The 17,125-nt window shown below is 44.2% G+C and overlaps 1 protein-coding gene across 1 annotated transcript in view; it reads right to left on the reverse strand.

The window, feature by feature from the left end:
• frem2b (FRAS1 related extracellular matrix 2b) overlaps positions 1-17,125 on the reverse strand; it is a 58,297-nt gene that overhangs the window by 30,642 nt on the left and 10,530 nt on the right. The gene's annotated exons all lie outside the window — the stretch shown is intronic.

The following is a 17,125-nucleotide window of genomic DNA, read 5'->3' on the forward strand; positions in this document are numbered from 1 at the left end:
TGCTTCATTTCTAATTAAGATAAAAGGTGTCTGTTTCCTGTCTGAACTGGATTATTTTATCTTTTGCTTTTGAAGTTGGATTCAAAGGCTGGAGCTACAGTACTAGAGGGCATTACAGCTGCAATTTGACCATAAAGACTCAAAGCAGACACACACACACATACACAGGAATCACACAGATACGAACACAAATTGTAACGATGTGCGAGCAGTGACTCATTCATAAATCAATCCTCTTTTGCGTTGCAGTTTCTTGCATACCGGCTAGAAGCCTGAATCATATTTCCCTCGTGAGAAAAGAAAGTTCAAGATGGAAAATAACCCCTGAGTCTGCGAGAGAAAGGCTGGAGGAGGACGATCGACCTTGGCGAGATCTTGACGGTGAGTCAGATAATCCGCACAGCACCTGAAACATTTACACATAAGCTTCTGGACATCTTCTCTGAATATGTAGCAGCAGGTGGTCCAAGAAAACATGTGAGGAAGTGAGGCTTGGACCCGGCAAGGACCAGCATCTCTTGAAAGAAAGGTCGAGCCAGTCGAATGAAGCACAGCAGCAGGACACATCCCTGAGTCTGCTGAGCATCAATAACACCCAATGTCCAAGGGGACCAATTCAGGCAGAACATCTGATCTCAAACCCCCCACCGGGCACAGACGGCTACAAAGAAGAAGATGCAAGGACACGGACCACAATTGAAGTGGCCAAAGTCGAGCAACAAAGATGAGTGGGCAAAAGTCAATACAGAGCAAAGTGAAGTTCTGGGGGGGGGGGGGGGCCTCAGCAGATTCGAAAAGCTGGAAAAGATTGAGTGACCTGATGTACAGCTCGGCGGAAGAAAAGTTTGGTGAAAAGAAAATGAAGCGAGGAAGAAATAAACATCGCCCCCTGTGAAGTATGGAAAGCAACATGAAGCTGAACATCTTGTTAGGGACAGAAGGGTCTTGAAGAAAGAGAGGAGGGCGGCAGGAGAGAGAGAGAGCGGGTATCATCCTCCTACAAAAAGATATAAAAGCTTTCCTGGCAACACAGCAGAGGACAAAAAAACTTCACACACAAAAGGGAGAAGAGGGCACAAACATCTTTTTTACTAGGAAGCTTTTAGATGTTTGAAAAGACTTCTCAAAAGGATAAGAAAAGACAGGATTTCTTTAAAATGTGGAAGAGGGAGGTTTATGACGACCTGAAAGTAACACACCAATGATGAGAGGCAGGAGCCGAGTCATACCTCCAGATATGCCAGCCATCCTTCAACCAGACTACTGCAGATATCGAGAGATGGCTCTGGGAACTAATGAAGGTGGTATTGGAGAGATAAACTATTGTGAATGCCTGAGGGGAAACTAATCCCGGAGAAAAAGGAGGCCTCACACATTGATCCTGTCGGCAAAAATCAGTCTCTTTAATGTGGTTGGAAAGATCTTCCTTCCATCACCATCCCGACCTAGAAGGGTTCATTCAGATTGATACCTTCACCTGAAAGATTGTCCTATCTCACCGTGTCCAATCTGTACTTCCTGGTATTATAATCTAGACTGTGGCGGCTCACCATGTTCTAATTTCATTAAGAACTTTAACATTTCTTTATAAGAACATAAGAGATCTTTAACATAGTGTTTTGCTATGTTGCTACAATGTAATTTGCTGTGTGGTATTATCCATAAAGTTGTTACCTTCCAGGCAGACGGTTAGACCTACAGCTACAGTTTTGCACGTACTGTACCTGAATGCATAGAGCTCAGATGACTTGTCTTTAACCCTTTAGTCTGTGTGCCTGTCACTTGGAATCTATTGGGCATGACAGCAATATGTGTGTGGGTACAAGTGCACCCCCCTTTCACTGCCATAGGTTGAATGAATTCTGAGAAATGTTTCACAGAATGTAAAACATAATTCCCGTTAATTTGGATCCACAGCAACATTGTATTGATTCTTTCCTAGCAAATACCACAGCCCTCCAGTAGTAGAACAATCCTGCTAACAGTAAGACAACTAAACCAAAACACAAACTCCTGGGCGATTGTAACACAACGTTATTTGCAGAATGATGTCACACTGCGCTGCTTTGCTTGCTTAGAACACACAAGCAAGATAAGGCTCCAGATTCAAACAGCTTAAGAATGAAGGAAGAGAACTGCACGTCTTCTTCTTCTTCGACCTGACCAACGCTTTTGGCTCCATCAAACACTTCCTCCTCCAGACAGCCTTTCATTTCTTCCACGTGCCAACAACCATGACTACCTCGAGTGCTAATTATTGTTGGGGATAGTTACAACAACATGTCTTGGGAGCTTGAGTGGTTCTTAAAAAAAAAAAAAATCAGCATGCATCCACCACACTGCACTTAGAAAGTTGTCGCCTGCTGCTGGGAGGGATGTTGAGATCCAGATGACTGCCATTAAACATCTGGCGCTCGTGAAAGTGGTGAAATAACAGTGAAATTGCCAGAAGGGTGCAGGTGCTTTGTTCCGTGGTTTAAGAGTCGCTGCTGTCGCTTGTGTTAGGCACGACTCAGAGGCTCGTACGCCCCCCCCCCTGAGTTGTTAAGGTCAGTAAGTCTGTCACGTCCATCCAGCCACTCCTCTGTGTCCATTTCCTTCCTCAACGGTAACGCTGACACATTCACCATGTGTATTTTGTTAGGTGTGAGGGTGCATGCATTTATGAGTGTGCGTGACTCTGTGTGTGAGTGCATATGAAATGTTCTCTGCACCTGTTCAGGACTCTTCCCTTCGGTGTAATAGTGCGAATAAATCCTCACGCAGAGTAAAATCGGGCCCTAGTGCAACTCCTGTTGATGCCTTTTGACAAAATGTTGCCATATCTGAGATAAAAAGACAAAATGTGCAGCACAATAACCAAGATCAACAACTCAATTAAATTATTTAGTTGAGGACATGGAGGACTTTACGTTGGGAAGACCAATCATGTAAAAGGATGCTAAAGAAACATACCTTTTCCTTAATTTATCTTTATTGCAAAAGTAAATTCTGTATAACCTGGTGAAACCGATAAAAGGTACAAATCTACTATTGATCAAAACGTCTACCTGGAATCTATTTCCCCCATTAAGGCTCTTTTCTTTATTTCAAAGCCGTTTCTACTGATGCCAAAGTACATCAAGTGTAAGTATTTTGTTTGGTGTTTTGCCAAAACTCGCACCACTTACAGTATGGAAATGATCGTAAAGTGAAAGCACTGAATAAATCACAGGCTCAGCAGGAGAGGAAAGGTTTATGGCATTAGGTTTGATATACTGAAATAACAAACAAGCCTGATCTCTTCTGAACTCTTTGGAAAGCAGAGATTAACCTAATAAGATGGATGAAGAACAAACATTTCAAGGTAAAACTATTTTTGGCACAACACAGCACTTTCCAAGCAGCAAACACTGCACATTTATAATTGGACTCGATAAACTTTCTATTTGTTGTATTCATTAAATAAATGTCTCATCTGTCTTTGTCTGTAGTTTGTATATATCTCGAAATCGTTCATTTGATCAGCTTCACACTTTGCGTGTCTATTGTTCGGAAACAAAGGGAGTGCAGTGTCGAATTTGCTGCGATTTGGACACATGATACATTCAATATTTATAACCAGGCCTCTGACGGCAACAACAAACTGATTCTCTGGTTTGTTCTTCTGCATACTGAGCCAAGTTTCACTGAACTCTGAGTAAACAGGCAAACAGTTGTTTGGAGTCCAGCAGTCGGTCTGTACTCGCCGCAGCTCAATTACTGCAGGTTCAGAAAAAGGTGGAAACCAAGGAAAAACAGCCGATTCCTCACCGGCAGGTTTGGAAACAGGCACTGCAGTGGCTTTATCAGTTGGTAATGGAGACTCTGAAAATGTCTGAAGTGATGATTATAATAAGTTATACATTCTTGGGGTCCAAACCACAGTGTAGGATTTTGTTCGCTTCCTGTGTGTTCCACATCAATCTTCCCGGAGACAGGCGACCTGTGTATGACAGGACCTCCCCGCTCCATTTGGATTAAAGCCAGCCGCTTGGCACGTATGCCACCGGTAGACACGGCATGTGTGATCTCTGAGTGGTGAAGGAGCCTGTCCTCCACTGAGGTAAAGGCAACAGAGACGCTCTGTGCAATTTATAGGACTTCACACGTTGGCACACACTTTGTAGGAGTTATAGCAAAGCAGATACACTTGATCTCAAGGATAATTCTCGAAAATCAACCAAATAGATCATAACGCGTCTCGGGCAGAGACGGTTCCAGGATTGTTTATTGGTAGAACTTATCTCGAGTGCCTCTTGTGCTTTTAACGAATAACAGTAAAAGGTGACTTTGTAAAATTCTTCACATGGCAGAGAGGAAACAGCCCACGCCTTAAACTAAGCCTCAGAGGCTGCTGTGCTTTTCAAGATGAATCACGTCAAACACCTGTTTGTCTTCAGCAGTACTCAAACAAAAAAAAAACGTGGCTCTATCAATTATTTATTTTTCATATCCGGCAAGAGTGCGTCCCCAAAACCTGACGCTTTCAGACATCAGGAAGAAAAAGGAAAAAAATCCATTTCACAGTTTACACAACAAGACATATAGTCCCGGCATCACTTGAGTAAATATTGAGTTCTGAGGCCGTAAAGTCGCGTTGAAGCTGCAGCGGTGCGTTCAGAGGGCTGGGGAGAGGAGGTGCTCAGTTCCAGAGGACCACTTCACTCCCCCAGATTTCTTTCTAATTAAGATAAGCAGGGGTTGGAGTATAAGTCCACTTCAAAGAGGCCCCAAGGAAAACACCAGAGTTAATCTTTAACCAGCCCTCGGAGCACTGAGAAAGAATTTAGTGAACAATATCAGTGTCTCTCATGTGCCGGTCGGTGCAGATACATATATTATACAGTGAAATCATCATACTCCTCATAACAGGAACCTGGACTTCATGTTTTTAGATTTCTTAATATATCTTTAAACTTTATTACTACATCTTTTTCATAGTCTCATAATAAAAAGGAGTCCTACAAAGTCCAACTCTAATCTTCTTCAGCCCTTCACAGATTTACCCTGTAGTGTCTGTCTCCAGCTCGGGCCTCTGCATGTTCCACCACTTGACCGTAACCAGCCTCCTACATTAACCTTTTCACACACAAACCCATGTTCCAGTTCATGTAGCAAAACACCCAGTTCCCTCCGCTCACATACTGGATGTGTGATGACGGACAGAAAGCTTTTGAGAGAGGCCAAAAAATGCGAGGGGCCGAACCGTGCCAACTTGGTGCCCCTGTCTCCTCCCTGCATACATGTTGCAGACAGCCCTTATTTGGTCACTGCCGAGCGTTGTGGGGCCACGGTGCCCCATGGACCCTCATCTGTTCATTCAGCCGGGCCGACAGACAGGCGGTCCTTTGCCCGCAGAGCCGGCAGCGCACTGATTAGTCAGGATAATTATGGACCCGCCAGTGAAGCCTGTTCGATGGACACAATGCAGCTAAAAATACTGAATGATCTTATACTGCACCTGGACTTTGTGCTAAGAGTTTCCGAACTGAAACATTATAATGTCACGCAAACGCTAAAGATAGATGGATAGAGATGTACAGCTGTGCAGGGGAGCAGTGAAGTGATCACACTCCAGAGATTCCAGTTCAATGTGAAATGACACAAAATCCACTCAGATGCATTAAAACAGAGCAAACTGGAGGAAGAAAGCAAGGGAAGCATTCTAACTCTAATCTGAACTGTAAGTGAGTCATTTCACTTTATTGAAAAATCCTAGTTAAATCATTATGTAAATCTGTATTGGATTTTAATTCAATGAATGAAATTAATATATCTATCAAGCAACCAACCAAGCAATTAACTAACTAAACATCCAACCAACCAACCAACCAACCAACCAACCAACCAAACAAACAAACAAACAAACAAACAAACACACAAACAAACAACAAAACTATAACGTTCTATCATTAGCTACAGTTGAAGGAAACTGGGGACCTACACTGCAACACACTCTGCTCTGAAAAAACAAGCAGGATAGAAATAATAAAAGAGGAGAAACAATACTTAAAATAAACATAAGCATCTGAGAACAGAGGAAGAAAATCTCTCCTGCCAAAAGATTGTGAGCCTATTTTAGGTGTGGTTGTTTTTACAGCAGCTTAGTAAACTGTGGTAATTCTTTCAAACATTAACTTATTACTAATAAAATCTCCTTAACGAGTTTTTAAATAATTAAGTTTTCAAAAAGCTTGAAACACATGAACCACGCCAACATAAAAACTGCCTGGTCGACAGAAACAGGCCTTTTCTGCCTGGATTTAACATATTTCATCTCATTTAGATTTTCATTTTTGCAGTGCAGCAGGTTTTTGGACCACTGGGGTGCTAGTAAATGCTTTCCATTCCACAATGAGCACAATAACCAGTTAGAACAAGCTGTATGTTTTGTAAATATTACACATTACACCCCTTTCATTGTCTTCCAACTGCATGTGTCACATGGCTAGTCTGGTCCAATCCTGATCCAGGGATCACGCCTGGAGTTACAGGCTATGGTTTAATTAGCTCTAGATGGATAATAACCCTGAGATAGCAAACCCCCTGAGCACATCCATGCCAGCAGCAGTGTGGGAACATTTTGGTTATGAGCCGTACCATGAATCTGGAGAATCATTACACCACTAATGTACAGACAGCTCAGGCAGAGATTCAGCTTTTGATTTTGTCGTTTAACGGGGAAGAGCTCGATCATTCTGTCATGTTAATTGACTTAATTGTCTAAATGCCTAAATCGACGATTTGCAGGAACACTGTTTTAAAATGAAAACTCTCCCCCGGTGGGAAACGGCTCATTTGCACTTCCCATGCGTCATTTGTTTATGTGCACGGAGATATTTAATAATGCGGGTGATGAAAATGCTGGAGAGGGAGTTTTTGTATCTGCACTGGGAGCCACAAAGTCTGATGAGGCAGATTTAAGAGCCCCAGTTAAGCCAATTCTTTAAAAATAACTACACTGCTCGTCAAAGCTCCAAAGTCTTTACCAAACAACCGGCTTTGATCTCAGACCTTGAGCGGCTGTAGCAAAAGATGGTTTTTGTATTTTTCTGTTTGCCCAGCGTTTTGATCGTCACCACAAATTACTGCCAGAATGCTTAAAATTAAAAATGATATGGTTGTATGACTAGACAGAAGACGACTCCTGTGATATGAGATAATCCTCCGTTCTTTTGATCTGGGTCAAAATAGCAATCCAATTCCTCCCATTCCCAGAAATCCAACGAAAATATCTCATATGCTCTCAAATATAAATCATGAGGCTTTACCCCATTCTAAAAGCATCAAAAGAAGAGGGGGGGGGGGGGTGGGTATGATACATAAATCAACGCTGTTTACCCTTGAGACTCCAGAAGTGGTTTGTGGACTCACACACTTCACCCACCCCTCCATCTTTATAGTGTTGAGTGGATAATAGCTGAATTTAAATTTTACCCTGGACTATCCCTTTAAGGAAAAGATAAGGATTCACTTCTGTGATGAACTGAGACAATTCTCCGTCATCGCAACTCTGTTACATGAGCAGTCTTTTAAGCCTCATAATGTGCCAGAGCATACCGGCATACTTTTCAACCTCTCCAATTAAGGGAAAAGGGGGATATGATAATCCTGTTGAAGGAAAGAACGCGCATAGCAGAGCAGAGAGCGCGAGAGAGCGATATGGTCTAATCACCCTAAGCCTTGTATCAGCGGCTGCGAGTGGGGAGTTGGCCGCGGCTAGAAAGATTTAGAACTGTTGAGATTTCACAGGCACTGAAGCTGCTTCTCTTTACCGGGGGGTGCAGCCGCTTTAAATCTGGTCGCTCCGCAGGATCCACTCTGGCTGCTGTCGCCTCTACGCAGTGACCGCTCTGAGGAGATATTTGAGGGTGTGAAAGAAAAGGCCAAAGGCTCCTCCAGACAAAAGTGCTGGGTCAGAGTGCCACGCCGGGCTTAGAGCCGGGGAAAGGCTTTGCTCGCAGCAGGTGAAGTTCTGTGAGATTAACATCTGAACCACAACTATAGAAGTGATTTAACTGTGTGCACTTTCCAAATGTGGAGCACAATGGCTGGAATTGCCTTTGTCCCAAACTTTCAGCGACCACATCATGAGCACATTTCCTCGAATGGCCTTGGAAGGTGCTGGGATATTTACCTCCTGTTCACATCCATGGGAACATATTGACTTATTCTGTTTTAGAGAAGAACAAAGTCTTTTTAGGCTTTTTTTGGATCCTATTTTCACCACTTCAACGGAGCAGAAATAAGTCCAGTGATTACATTTTCCCCTACCTTCAGTCTTACACACTCAAAAAAACCGACACACTGACAAATAACTTCCCTTATGAATCCCTAACCAGCGTCCACAGAAAGGCATTCAAGGTAAAACACTCAAACCTTTCAGTCTTTGATTTAAAGGCCTTTATGAATCAGAAGAAGTCCTTCAATATGACAGTCAGTGAGAAACCTTTTATTAAGCAAAGAGGAAAATAACCTTCTTTGCATTCCTGCACGCTCCGTCTCTAATTCCAAATGTGCAGCACAAGGTTGTTGTGCTGCGACTTTCCTCCAGGGTCTCAGAGTGAAGGAGCCCCGGGTGAGCGGGTCCTGTGTGGCAGGAATTCCCAGAGCTCTTATCCTCTCGGATGGGGCTCCTTTATTTGTGGCCCAGGATGGAGGAAATACTGTACAATGTGATTGTTAGGAGAGGTCCCTCCTGTCCTGTGAGTCCGCTTCACGCTCCACTGTCCTTTCACACTGCCACAAATGATGTCATTAGTCACCTCCTACACAAAACCCTCACAAACCCAACACAGAAGCACTTTGCCTGCAGCATTTTTTAAGTTCTCGAGGACCAATCGAAATCAATTTGTTGAAGAAATATGAATCGGGTGACAAAAACAGCTCAATACAGTGGATCTTTGCCGGGGTCAATATTTCTCAGTGTCTAGAAATGACAAATACGTGCATTCAAACAAGCATAATCCTATTATTCTCGCCTGGAAACACGAGTTGAAACAGAATCGGTCCCAACACCTGAGGATCAGCAAGCGGCCAAATCCGGATGCACAACTCTGCCTCTGTCTGTCGCAGGTTTGCCGAGTCCCACCCGGGGGCACAGGGTGTCCCTGCCAAGCGCCTGAGGTCAGGACTTCTCCCTGATCATGGCTACATCATTAGGGCTGGAACTGTTCAGAGGTGGCTGGGCACAAGTTATTCTAAAGTAGTTCTTCCCCCTACAGTTGTTAACAAGATTCAGAAAGACTGATTCTTTTTTCCTCTTCAACATTTACCAAATATGGTGCAATCTGGTGCAATCTGAATCCATAAAAAACTGTTTTTCTGACCTTGCTTCGAGGGAAGACGAGCACTGCGCCTGAAAACTGAGCAGATGAAACGTCAAATGTTCTCATATCTCCGCGCGGGGAAATAACCAAATCAATTAACCGACCTTGAGTTTGGGAACAGGTTCAGAAGAGGTATATGAAAGTGGTTTCAGGGGGGTTTGCTCGTCTCGATGGTGAAGGTGAGGTCAGACAAAGTCCCCCTTGATTGCCCTTGAATAGCATTCCTGTCTGTCAAAGAGGATGCAGCCCCGAGTGTCTTAATTAACTGTCAGCCACATGGTTTAGAGAGCAGAAGCCCCCCCCCCAAACTCTCAATAGCAGAGAAAATAACAACAAAGGCCTGAATTAGCAGCTGCAGGGCTTTTTGTCTGCACCCGCACATAAAGTTCAATGTGGATTTAAAAGAGAGTAAAAAAAGAGTTTCTCCCTCAGTACCCGACAGCACCAGGAATGAACAGTTTGGATGTTCAATCTTATGTGAACCTCTGAAAAAAGATAAGTGAGGTGCATGAGGTCAAACCTGCACCATAACCCTTAACACAAACCCTAATCAAGGTCTAGGTCATTTAAATTCACTAGATCCAGGTCCGACTGGAATCAGCAACGTACACACACTCACCTAAATGTGCCTGATAGTTTCCATCAAGATCCATGAAAAAGAAAAACTGACCTTTCTCGCAATATTAAAGAAAAGTGGAAAAATTGTCTTGATCTGCACCAAAGCTAACTGGGTTCCTCCTTGACCTTTACAAAACCCTTTCACCAAGTTTCAAGGAAATCCGTTCTGTTGTTTTTATGTAATCTATTATTCACGAACCAACAGAAGTGAAAACAAAACCTCCTCGGCCCAGACAAAGAGCTCCTCCATGGAGGGATACCACGCCACACTCCATTTGAGACTCCATGTGAGATTAACACACATTTTCCCTGTCTTGTTGAACTGACTCAAGACGTGAGATCATGGAGACAAAGATCTGTCACATTGTTGAAACAGCATGTATTAAATGTACGTCCACTCTCCACTGCTGTGCTGCTGCTGCCGGTGACCGATTAGAAAAAGAACAGAGGTATCGAACTAACAAGGGGATAAGAGGGAAGGTGTGAAAATGTGGGAGAAAACATAGCAACCTAAGGATGCAGGATGAATGGGCCTGACAAAGGGAGGGGGCTGTGCTTTTTCAGACCGAATAATGGCGGACTGTTTGCTGAAAGCAGCAGTGTGAGGCCATAGAATATAAAACCCCATCCGAGTCCCCCGGCCTCATGAGCTCCATACTAATAGACCCGGGGTGTTTGTTGGGGCTGTTCTCTGGGCGGGTTTCACCTCCGACAACATGTTTCTGCTGCATTTCACAGTTGTTACTCGCAACTCCTCACATGAGAGTAAAATGCTTCCCTGAAAAGCTGAAATGGTAATTCCTAAAGAAGTGTTAAACGACTCCTGCTCCTTTGTTTACCACTGGTGAAAAGGAGCCCTGCGCCTAGAACTGTGCGAGCCTGCATGTAACAGATAAGCATGCAAGTGTGCGCTCATGAAAGGAGTTGGAAGGATTTAGTGTTGGTATTGTCTCCCCCTTGTAGAACTGGACTGAAGATTTGTCTGCGCAGAGGAACAAACCCCGGTTTTCAAAAAATATGCACAGGTACGCTGAAAGAAGATTGCTTTTGATGTTGCTTTGGCAAATTTCATTAAGACTCTCAGACGGCAAATTGGAATCAATGCACAAAGAGGTTTTTTTAGGGGGGGGGGGGGTGTGAATGTTAAAACACAAACTAATTCATAGAGCTTTAGTTGAGAAAGTTGGAGACTCTGGTTGTTGCAAAGTTATGAATCCAATGAATGTGTTGGCCATGCAAACATCATATAAAATCGTGTTTACAGTCACCACACTGGATAACATGCAGATTTAAATTCATGGGTTTATGCTCTTTATCCATTTACTCTTGCCTTATCTCCATGTAGTATTATTTTCAATCCTATCAGCTAAATCCATCTCTTTTTGAAATACTGCAGTGCAGTTTATTTGAGTGCAAGTCTTCAAAGAAATTACTTTTGCACAGTAAATCAAGGTTAATCCACAAAAAAAACATTATTTTCATTACAATGGGCAAAAGTTTGGCAGCTCATTCAGATTCTACACTTAACTACACTGATGCAATGGTCCAATGGAAAAAAAAATACTTTTTACATGTAACTTAAAAAATGATTGGATGTCTTAGTGATGTAATGAACTATTTGTATGTAACTATGTACATTATACTGTATACAATTCATCGCAGTTGGACGTGTAACACCTCACATAACACAAGAGGATCAATACTATGCTTTCTATATGATAACAGACCACCAGGGAGGACTTCACGCTCTGGCTGTAAACCAGATCTCCCTCCGGGGACGCTGTAAGTAATGACTGGAAAATGAGGATCAGCTCAGGTCATGAGGCTTAAAACCTCCCAGGAAGAGCAGGTTGTTTACCTCAGAGTCCTGGAGGTCACGTTTGTGTCTGTCATTCAGGTAAGCAGGATTACACAGAAACTACAGAATGGATTTCCATGAAGTGCACTGTGAGATTTTCAACATTTTCATTGATTAAGAAAATCTGGCGAAACCTTTTTTTGGAAATCCATGAAACAATGTCCAATCAAGCCAAATACAAAGGTTTAATAGAGATTTCCACAAAGAGTTCATCCCATAATTTAATATTGCACAGGGATCAATGTTTAAAGATGATGTCAGCATGAGGGAACAGCCGTGCTCCCTGGTTCGACACAAGTAAAGACAACAGCGAGGAGAGTTCCAACACAACCAAACAACCCAACGCTTTTGAAAAATTACCAGCAGATCAAAAGTGTCAGAAACCATCAAGAGAATCTGACGTGGAGCTGCTCTCTCCACATCAGATCTCTGTGCTGCCGTTCAGAGAATCATCGTGTTCAAAGCTGGATTAGATGCACAACCCGATGGGAGGAGCCCAACACCTGGACCCCCCCCCCCCACGAGGAAACGGGTAAATAAGAACCGGTGAGTTCTGGTTCCACCGACGCCGAGAACAATTAGATCTGAAGGACAGAGGCTAAAATGTCAAAGCGGGAGAACACGGGAGATGAGCTGGATTTGCATCGTTGTTCCATCTGTGACATTTTGAACTCACGCACACGGAATGCCCTTTAAGAGAAAGTTAAATTGAATCTGTTAGCCGAGTGTCCCAGAGGTATCTCAGGACCCGGCAGACTTTCCCTGTAATGATTCACAATGTGCCGGGGGGGGGGGGGGCAACCAGCTCTTGCATACGGCTCATTGACCAGTGATAACCTTTAAAGTGTTACAGAACCACTTTTTTTTTTGTTGCAGTAATTGCAATGGCGTCAGGCAATTACTTACAGATTTAAGGAGCTAAATGCAGCTGCTGAGCGAGATTGTCCGACTGGCTGTGTGGACCCGTGGCCTCTCTTTGTTTTCCTTCTTCCTGTTTGTTAATATGTAACTCGTCACTCCGAGCCCGTGTCCTGGAAAACCGAGATAAGTCCAGACATGGTCGAGTTAATTTCAGGCAGAAAGACATTCCTCAGTTTTCTTCTTGGTGGGGGTGTGTGGGGGGGGGGGGTTGATCCAGGCCCTGGACATCTTCTCTGTGGTTGTTGCAGAAAAGTTTTTGTTCTTCTTGTGCAGGTTTGAAAAATGGACCAGGTTAAAAAACTAAACGCTAGATAATAGCTGCCTGCGGCTCTGCAGAAAGACACCGGAGGACTCCTTTGATTTACAGGGGGCCGTCTGCAATTTAACAAAAAAAACGATTCACTTTGCCAGTCACTTGACGACAGCTCTTTCAAGGCGTGCAACCGGAACGCTTTTGTAAAAGTTGACTTTTTTCAGAGATGCGCTGCAGATGCTTGAGGGGAACATGAAGCAGGAGACAGGAATGTTCTCCGACTTAAATAAACCAAACAGTTTGAGGCCGTCACGTATTTTTAGAAACGCAGAGAAGTGGGGCGCAAAAAAACCTTCCCCGCACGGTGCCTGTCGCCGCACACTCTCTGTTTGCTCATCATCGAGTCTGCGTTGAAAATATCAAAAATATGATTCCTGCTCGGATGCAGATGAGGCAGCGTGCCTGCAGGGCTCACCTGCTCCGCTCGAGCCCTCGCACCTTGTCAACGCGTTGAGAGGGAGAACTGTAAATCGACTCCTTCATCCCATCGCTGCAGGCGACAGGAAGCAGCTTTGACGCCTTGCCCCCCCCCCCCCCCCCCCCCCATCAATACTGGAACCAACAGAGCACTTGTATCTTTCATCTCCCCTGACGGCTCGTCCCTCCCATTCCTCAAACAGATGAATTCTCATATCCGGGGCCCATCAGACTCCACTTATGGAGAGCGGAGGGGCGGCGGGGGGGGGGGGGGGGGGGGGGGGGGGGGGGAGTCAGCTCGATCCACACACAGAATCCCCGATGGGTTTCATCAGCACCTTTTATGTGATGAGAGCCGTGATATCCTCCAGACTCTATACCGTGTGCGTCGGGAGTGTATGGAATGAAAACCTTCCCACGAGAGGGGGATTCAAACCGGGTAATATCTCAGACTCTCTCTGTGCTGTATATATTTTCTTGGCATGCTGGAATATCAGTGATATGCCAGTGATATCAAAACAAAAGGAGGTGGTGGCTTCTCTTTGTGCTAATGAGGAGACACCGGCTTGAAATCAAATACGAAGCGATTATTAATTAAACTCGCCTCTAGTGGATGCATGGTATCTATGTGGTGCCAGCTTCATCTCTGATTGTTGTCTCAGGCCCTGACGTGGGTGTGTGCTGGATGCTCTCTGTGTGTGTGTGTGTGTGTGTGTGTGTGTGTGTGTGTGTGTGACTGTTTGTGCACGGAGGAAGTTTACCCTCCAATGCTGAAGCCCGGGCTCAGCTGGAGAGAGCTGTGACACCGGAGCCCGAGCCAAGCTGTCAGAGGCTTATCACGCAGCCCGGCTGGAAGGAGCAGCTCCGGCCCAGCGCGGGGCTCCAGGGGCCAAAAGCACATTATCCAGAGTGATTTTTTTGCAAAGTTGAACAAAAAAGAAAAAACTCTGCCACAATGGAGGGGGGGAAGGAGATGTCACAGCAGCACTGACTGTCAGAGCTCCAGCTGTTTTATGGGAACGTCAGATTTTCTTAACATGAAATCCCATCAAGCCGATTGAGACACAAGTGCAATGATCCCATCAGAGGGAGAGATTTTGAATTTTGCTTCCGTCATTTCATTTTGCTAAACGTTACTTGTCAATGCAAAAATTTAGGGACGTAATTGTTATTGACAGCTATTTAACAGATGTCCCATATAAATCGATGTATACGCATTGTGCAAGCACAGTGAAGATGTATAACACAAATTGATCTACTTCAGAAATGTTTTGCTTCTATAACTGGTGTTTGTCATTCTCTGTCCATATAGAAGAGTTTAAAACCACAGCCTTCACTCAGGAGCAGAAATCAGTCTGTAAACTTATCGATATTATTCAAAATAACCTTTGGACATATCTCCTGGACCTACTAGAAAAGCTGTATTTATTTGGAACATGTTTCCATCATGCTTTGTGCAGCTGAGTCCCGACTGTCTCCAGCACTGATATCTTCAACCTGCACACGTCGTCCACAAAAGAGGGATTTTCTCGAGAGGCGTCACTTGAACAACCTCAGTTCTGCTACACTGATATCCTAAGGCGGGTATGACGACACGTATCATCATCATCCTGGGAACAAGCCCGGGCCTGGGCTCCCAATGCTTTTGGGAATTTGCTTTAGCTTTATTAACCCCGGCTCCGAGCACTTACTTTGGCAGCATATTTGAACAGAGGAAAGGACTCATTAAAGAGGGTTTCCCTTCTGTTCTCCTCAGAGAAAATGAGGGCAGCTTACTGTGGAAGAATCTTTCACCCGAATTATATGTGATATACAATCACTTTCAACATTTTAAAGATGCACTGTAAATGCTGCCGCTTGCCGAAATCATTATCTCTCTCTATCACCCTGTTTTCAGTCCCAGCCGACACATCTGACTCAGCAGAGGACGCTTTCCTCACTAAATGTGTTCAGTGTTCAGTTCTGACTGTTTGGCAGAAATCTGCATTCAAGAGTAGAAAGAAGCTGCAATGAAGGAAAAGGAGCATCTGCTGAAAGTGATCCAACAAACACGAGCCAAGGAAACACATAGAGAAACCTTCACAGGCGAGTTTCCTGCCTAATTGAAACCTGTTTTTTTGCTTACTCGCCTTGTAGCACGAGCCAATCGGTAATAACGTCTTTTCAAATGTTTTCCCTGAAGAAGAATTACACCGGTTCGAGCCTGTTGAACCTCAATAAACGCTTCATCCTCCTACAGATGAGCACAGGTTCTTCACTTGTTTGGTTCCTCACTTCAGCGGATCCGTCTTTACTTTGGCAAATCACTGGGTTTCGCACAAGCACATTAAACGAGGAAACATTTACAGACACAGCTCGTTATGTCGGATAATAAACATACGAAGCGTAACTGCATTACAGACCCGCGAGAAGATTATAACTCAAAGTTGGCGACTGAGGACACACGAGGGACGGGTGAGCCGCGTAAATCACTCTCCATCTAAAACGATTAGCCTAAATCCTCTTTGTAATTCACTTTTTCATGGCCGGGGAGAAGCAGCTGTTACCCAGGAATAGCTCTATAATCAACTCCTCAGACGTTTCATCATAACAAACATTTTCCCATCACAATAAAGTGACTACCTGATCGTTTATTAGCCGCAGCACAGACGGACTCTGAGGGGGAAAAACGAAAACACCCTCAAATCTCTTGAAAACACAAACCACTGGACCGGCTGTGTAATTTGCCTGCAGCTTGCAGCCTATTTTCATGCATATGATGATTCATACCACAGGCCGGAGGAATGTTACCTCCCTTCAGAAGAAAAGTGTACGAGAGACAATTCCCCATTAATAACAGGATAGGAACACACAGTGGAAGTGCAGAGTCGCCGCTCTCTGTGATGCGGGTATCACAGCACACCCAGTGTCTCCACTAACCTCACGCAACTGCATGTCGCCGCATGTTCTTCTCTCACTTCTGTTGTGCTCGGGGTATAAGAAGAAAGATAATCCCATCCAACCTGGGATTAGAACAGAGGGGCGGCGTGGGAGATGGATTCAAGTATGCACCCGGCGTCACGAGCGATTACACTCTGATAACGTGGAAGATGTACACGATGTACAGGGCAGATGGAGCTGCGGGGGTTTGAAAGGATGTGTGAGGTCGAGGTTCTTCGTGGTGACCTGAACTTATCTTGTTACAGGAAAACAAAAAGAAATAACAAACAAAACATGCGTGTTGAGGTGGGAGCTGCAGTCGGGCATTGGAAACCGGAGAGGGGGGGGACATTCCTCTCTGTTTCAGGTGAGGCCTCTCCCCCCCCTGCCAAGGCCCAACAGCCCCCTCATGGAGAAATATTAAAATCTGAAGGATCTGGATTTACCGCATTAAATTTGTCTTTAAGATCCAAGATTAACACTCAGGAGAATTATGGACAATGTGTGAAAAGACGCCTCAGACAATAACCAGATGCTGAGGAACGTTACATAAAAGTAATTTCCCCCCCTTTGGGCAAATCCATGAAAAAAAAAATAATATGTCCCTCTACCAAGTTTCATGGATATCTGCTGGTGGATTTTGTGTAATCCCAACCAACTAACAAATAAACAAATTCACAAACAAAGAATTGCCCCTTGTGAAATCACATTTGAATTCACTTCATCACG

This window comes from Pleuronectes platessa, chromosome 5 (genome assembly GCF_947347685.1).
Source record: "Pleuronectes platessa chromosome 5, fPlePla1.1, whole genome shotgun sequence".
NCBI lineage: Eukaryota > Metazoa > Chordata > Actinopteri > Pleuronectiformes > Pleuronectidae > Pleuronectes > Pleuronectes platessa.